We start from the raw sequence: 6613 nt of genomic DNA on the forward strand, positions 1-6613 counted from the left end.
ACTGCATTTCCTGTCAGATTTCTGCATGCAGAAGAGTTAGAAACAGGTGTTTTTTAGTGTGTGTCGTTTGGTGCCTGTAAACCTTTATTATTCTAGAGGGACTGATGGGAACAGGTCCTTTACCTCATTATGAGAGTCTAAATCCCTCTGATCAGCTTCCACAGGGCCTGAAAATAACCAAAGCATTTCCACTAACCCAGACTCGTTACGCTCCATGTGACAATAAACTCATTCACAAACCACATGTTCACACAAATCTGTGCTTTACGTACACATTTTCAGTTCAGAGTCAGTTTAGAAACCAGAGAAACATTGCGCCCACTGGACCCCCCCAGGTAAGTTATTGGCAGATTTTATATTAGTTTTCATTTTTATATGAAGTCTAAAAGCTTCTTTCAGCTGCTCCTCTTATTCATAATATTTATATTAAGTTTAACACTGTATAGAAGTGAGATAAATACAGCCTGTAAATGCAGAGTGCAGCCTCTCAGCTCCCTGTATATCACAGCTATCAGAGAGAAAACTGGCAAAGTTTCAGAGAAATGTGCCAACCTTGCAACGAACACTTTCCCTGGAAGCAGACAGACGGGTCAGAACCGGTTTACAGCCGGGAGGCAGGAGTGGCCAGAAGACGTTGTTCCTCAGGCTTAAAGCTGTGGATAAGGTGCTTTGGTAGCAGGTTTTACTGCCCAGACAATTAATACGAAAACAATAATGACTGTTGTCAGCTTTAGGCCCCGTTTACACGAAGCCGTTTTCACTGGAAATGGTGTCGTTTTGATGCGTTTCAGCCTTTCGTTTACACGATAGCATTTCAGAAACAATCCGCGTTTACACGATGACACGTGAAACGATGAAAACGATGTAGTTCCCATGTCAGGCCACAAGTTGGCGTTGGTTTTCTCTTTGCAAAGTTTGTTTATGCAAGATGCGCATGCGTGGAGTGACAGTAGGTAGAGCGGCAAATTGTTCTTTACTTACAAAACGACTAATGTGAGGGGTTTTGTGTGGACTGACGATGAGGTTGGATCGCTGGTGCACACAACGCTGAATTACAAAACGGTAAAAACACAAGAAAAGCATAAGAAGCACTCGTGAATCCGCGAGTACTGTTTATCAATTTGCGCGTGCGCGAAGAACTGTGGCCGTTGCAACCATAGTGCGCATGTGCGAGTCGAGCGTTTTCAAATCACCCCAGTTTCAAGTGTTTACACGAGAACGCAAGCCGGTGTGTTTCTGAAACGCTCCACTCTGGACCCCGTTTCCGAAACACATCATTTTCACTCCGTTGTCGTGTAAACGCAAGGCCGAAACGCATCAAAAAGACGCCGTTTCAAAATGAAAAAGGTCTCGTGTAAACGGCACCTCAAAAACACGTTTCACCTCTGACACACATGAAAAACATGCAGCTCAACATTAAATTACAACTCAAAATGTACAACACCCATTCCCTTTCAAAAGACTTGCCACCTTCTGATTTTACTGGGAAAAAAATTCCAGGTTAAGGATCCACTATTTAACAGGATTTATGCAAAATTTCAGGTCCCTGCTGTGATCAGTTTACAACAAAAAAAGGGATGAAGGTAGAGTTGTATTTAGACGTGTTTCTGGCATTTTCTGAGGGTCCGCTGTGTATAAAAGTGGTGGAGCTCGATGTGCTCCTGTGGCTCAGTGAGCATGGACTCTGAGGAGTGGAGCTCAGACTGATGAATGCTGAAGGAGGTGTGATCCGTGGCAGCAGCTTTGGTGGAGTTTGCAGATCAGGGCTGAGATCTGATCTCACGACTATTGTTGAAATCCGTCCTGAATGTTGTAACGGCACCGTGCATACATCCGATCTTCTAGGCCAGAAAAATGTCTCACTGGGCTTTGGTTCAGTCTGAAATGAATGAAAGCAGATGCTGTAGATACAGTGACTTGCAAAAGTATTCATACCCCTTGAACTTTTCCATATTTTGTCACATTACAACCACAAACATAAATATATTTCACTGGAATTTAATGTGAAAGACCAACACAAAGTGGTATACAGTTGTGAAGTGGAACGAAAATTATACATGATTCAAAACATTTTTTACAAATAAAAAACTGAAAAGTGCGGTGTGCAAAAGTATTCAGCTGTAGCAGTCCCTCATACCCAAGAAAACATGGAGAGCTTTGACGGGTGCAGTGGATTCACATTTACCGTATTTTTCGGACTATACGTCGCTCCGGAGTATAGGTCGCACCAGCCAAAAAATGCATAATAAAGAAGAAAAAAACATATATAGGTCGCACTGGACTATAAGTCGCACTTTTTATGGGGGGGGGGGGTTGATAGAATCCGAGACCCAGAGCAGAAATTCCATCTTGAACGGCAATTTAAAATAATAATTAAAGAACAGGACGAACACGGTTACGCCTACGTTATGCTAACGTAACACATTCAGCTACATGACGCACAACGAAAACGTGTTCGGTATGTTAACGTAACGTTAAGTTATTCAGATAACCATAGCATAAAGAACATACTAACAAGTTAACCAAACCATCAATCCATTGAATTCTTCATCCTCGGTGTCACTTCTAAACAATTCCGTACACTCCGTAGACGAAGCGCCGCTTCCTCTTCTGTGTCGCGTTAGTCAGACTCGTCGTCAGCTGCAGTTCCAATTATTCCAGCCTTTCTGAATCCCAACAGGATGGTTTGTCACTGAAGCCCATGTTTTCTTGATCCATCCAATGACTTCCAGGAAAGTTGGGTGGCGCATTCTCCCAGTTGCCGTTAAGCTGTGCTCTCCATCCATCATCCACTGCGCCCACAGGTTACGCAAGACTGCCTTAAAGCTGCAGTTCACGGAGATGTCAAGTGGCTGGAGTATTTTGGTTCATGTGTTATAAATGTCACATATACGTCGCTCCGGAGTATAGGTCGCACCCCCAGCCAAACTATGAAAAAAAGTGCAACTTATACTCCGGAAAATACGGTACTTCATTCAAAACCAAATACTGCTGGAGTGCACCAAATACACCGTGAAAACTAAAAGAAAACATAAAATACATTTAATTAGGTGCCTTTGATTGACTCAGAAAATGAATACATTAAGTGCAAACTTTGTGAACTAATACAACTCTAAACATGTACCTCGCTCCGCTGTCCAAGGGCTGCAAGGTGATCAAGCTAAAGTTCCTGCTGTGCTGCTACGAGTCCTCCTTGAGCTGCTTTCTGACAAATGTGCGCTACCAGTTCCGATTCACAAACGCTCAAGATCAGACATTTAAACCATGTAGGTACACAAATCAGCAACCACATCTTGACTTTAAATACTGCTGTTATACCACAAGTTACTTTGGAAGATAAATGACCCATACAATTTAAGGAATAGCATTTACCTGCAAATGGGACTTTTTATGGTTTTCTTTAAACAATGGCTTTCTTTCTTCACATTTGTGCAGTGCATGACTAATAGTTGTCCTGTGCACAGATTCCCCCACCTGAGCTGTGGATCTCTGCATTTGGTCCAGAGTCACCATGGGCCTCTTGGCTGCATCTCTGATCAGTGCTCTCCTTGTTCGGCCTGTAAGTTTAGGTGGACGGCCTTGTCTTGGTAGGTTTACAGTTGTGCCATACTCTTTCCATTTCTGGATAATGGATTGAACAGTGCTCCATGAGATCTTCAAAGCTTGGGAAATCTTTTTATAGCTTAAGCCTACTTTAAACCTCTGAATGCAATTGGTTGCACTCAGAGAAAAGGGGGCTGAATACTTTTGCACACCGCACTTTTCAGTTTTTTATTTGTAAAAAATGTTTTGAATCATGTATAATTTTCTTTCCACTTCACAATGGTATGCCACTTTGTGTTAGTCTTTCACATTGAATTCCAGTGAAATATATTGATGTTTGTGGTTGTAATGTGACAAAATATGGAAAAATTCAAGAGGTATGAATACTTTTGCAAGCCACTTTGTGTGGGTATACACACATACATACACACACACACACACACACACACACACACACACACACACACACACACACACACACACTGCTCAAAAAATAAAGGGAACACTCAAATAACACATCCTAGATCTGAATGAATGAAATATTCTCATTGAATTCTTTGTTCTGTACAAAGTTGAATGTGCTGACAACAAAATCACACAAAAATCATCAATGGAAATCAAATTTATTAACCAATGGAGGCTTGGATTTGGAGTCACACAGAAAATTAAAGTGGAAAAACACACTACAGGCTGATCCAACTTTGATGTAATGTCCTTAAAACAAGTCAAAATGAGGCTCAGTATTGTGTGTGGCCTCCACGTGCCTGTATGACCTCCTTACAATGCCTGGGCATGCTCCTGATGAGGTGGCGGATGGTCTCCCGAGGGATCTCCTCCCAGACCTGGACTAAAGCATCCGCCAACTCCTGGACAGTCTGTGGTGCAACGTGACGTTTGTGGATGGAGCGAGACATGATGTCCCAGATGTGCTCAATCGGATTCAGGTCTGGGGAACGGGTGGGCCAGTGCATAGCTTCAATGCCTTCATCTTGCAGGAACTGCTGACACACTCCAGCCACATGAGGTCTAGCATTGTCCTGCATTAGGAGGAACCCAGGGCCAACCGCACCAGCATATGGACCATGCGGCCCTCCAAAGAAATGCCACCCCACACCATTACTGACCCACTGCCAAACCGGTCGTGCTGAAGGATGTTGCAGGTAGCAGATGGCTCTCCATGCCATCTCCAGACTCTGTCACGTCTGTCACATGTGCTCAGTGTGAACCTGCTTTCATCTGTGAAGAGCACAGGGCGCCAGTGGCGAATTTACCAATCCTGGTGTTCTCTGGCAAATGCCAAGCATCCTGCACGGTGTTGGGCTGTGAGCACAACCCCCATCTGTGGACGTCAGGCCCTCATACCATCCTCACGGAGTCGGTTTCTAACCGTTTGTGCAGACACATGCACATTCGTGGCCTGCTGGAGGTCATTTTACAGGGCTCTGGCAGTGCTCCTCCTGTTCTTCCTTGCACAAAGGCGGAGGTAGCGGTCCTGCTGTTGGGTTGTTGCCCTCCTACGGCCTCCTCCATGTCTCCTGGTGTACTGGCCTGTCTCCTGGTACTGCCTCCAGCCTCTGGACACTACGCTGACAGACACAGCAAACCTTCTTGCCACAGCTCGCATTGATGTGCCATCCTGGATGAGCTGCACTACCTGAGCCACTTGTGTGGGTTGTAGAGTTCGTCTCATGCTACCACGAGTGTGAAAGCACCACCAACATTCAAAAGTGACCAAAACATCAGCCAGAAAGCATAGGTACTGAGAAGTGGTCTGTGGTGCCCACCTGCAGAACCACTCCTTTATTGCGTGTGTCTTGCTAATTGCCAATAATTTCCACCTGTTGTCTATTCCATTTGCACAACAGCATGTGAAATTGATTGTCAATCAGTGTTGCTTCCTAAGTGGACAGTTTGATTTCACAGAAGTTTGATTTACTTGGAGTTATATTGTGTTGTTTAAGTGTTCCCTTTATTTTTTTGAGCAGTGTATTAAACTACAGTTTGAAGTGATGTAGAAATGGTGTTTGGTAATACAGTGTTTTGTCCACCAGAGAGCACTCGCTGGTTGATTCTGTCAGAATTGGGGTCAGAAATGAAATATTGGCTGCCTTGCTAATTATGATTAGCAAGTCAACAAGTAGGTTAAAAACTGAAAGTGATGTTTAAAACATTTAGCAGTTTTAAAAAAATTCTAAATTATCTAAAACCAGAGGTGGGAAGTAACGAAGTACAAATACTTCGTTACTGTACTTAAGTAGATTTTTCAGGTATCTGTACTTTACTTGAGTATTTATTTTTCTGACTACTTTTTACTTTTACTCCCTACATTTTTACACAAGTATCTGTACTTTTTACTTCTTACATTTTCAAACAGACTCGTTACTTTTTAACGTCAGAGAGATGTGGGGATATTCGCCATCCCTGCGCAGCAGCACTTGCGTTTTACTTAGGTTACACAGTGAACTTTATACGACTAACTTAGCATAAGAGAAACACTCGACAACATTTTCTCCATTGGCTGGCATTCTTCACACACACTATGGACTCAGCCGTTTATTCAAAAAAAAAAAAAAAAAACATATGTAAAACTAGTGGTGCGCATGGGGAACTGCAAGGACACTGACGTCATCACGTCTTGCATGTCTAATTGGATGCTGATAAACATGGCTTTGCCCTATTAACAAAATATGCCTAACACTCCCACTCAAAAACATGTTTACAGCTCTCTCTACTGTAAAGTGGAAAACAAAACATTTCACATACTGACAGTTCAAAAAAAAACTAATTAAAAGAAAAAACATTCTTCTTCATTACGTTATTTGCACTGTCAGCTTCCATTACTTTCCAAACAAATAACCCATGAATTTTTCAAATTTGACCTTTGACACTGGTTTGGTAAATACATCAGCTATCATATCTGCAGTAGGACAGTAAACAACATTGATTTTCCCCTCTGTGTGTGCAGACCGTACAAAGTGATATTTTATATCCACATGTTTGCTTCTCTGCCTGCATACTGGGTTCTTCGATAATGCTATTGCCCCCTGGTTATCCTTATAAATTTTGACTG

Source organism: Archocentrus centrarchus, chromosome 16 (assembly GCF_007364275.1).
Source record: "Archocentrus centrarchus isolate MPI-CPG fArcCen1 chromosome 16, fArcCen1, whole genome shotgun sequence".
In the NCBI taxonomy this organism is placed as follows: Eukaryota; Metazoa; Chordata; class Actinopteri; order Cichliformes; family Cichlidae; genus Archocentrus; species Archocentrus centrarchus.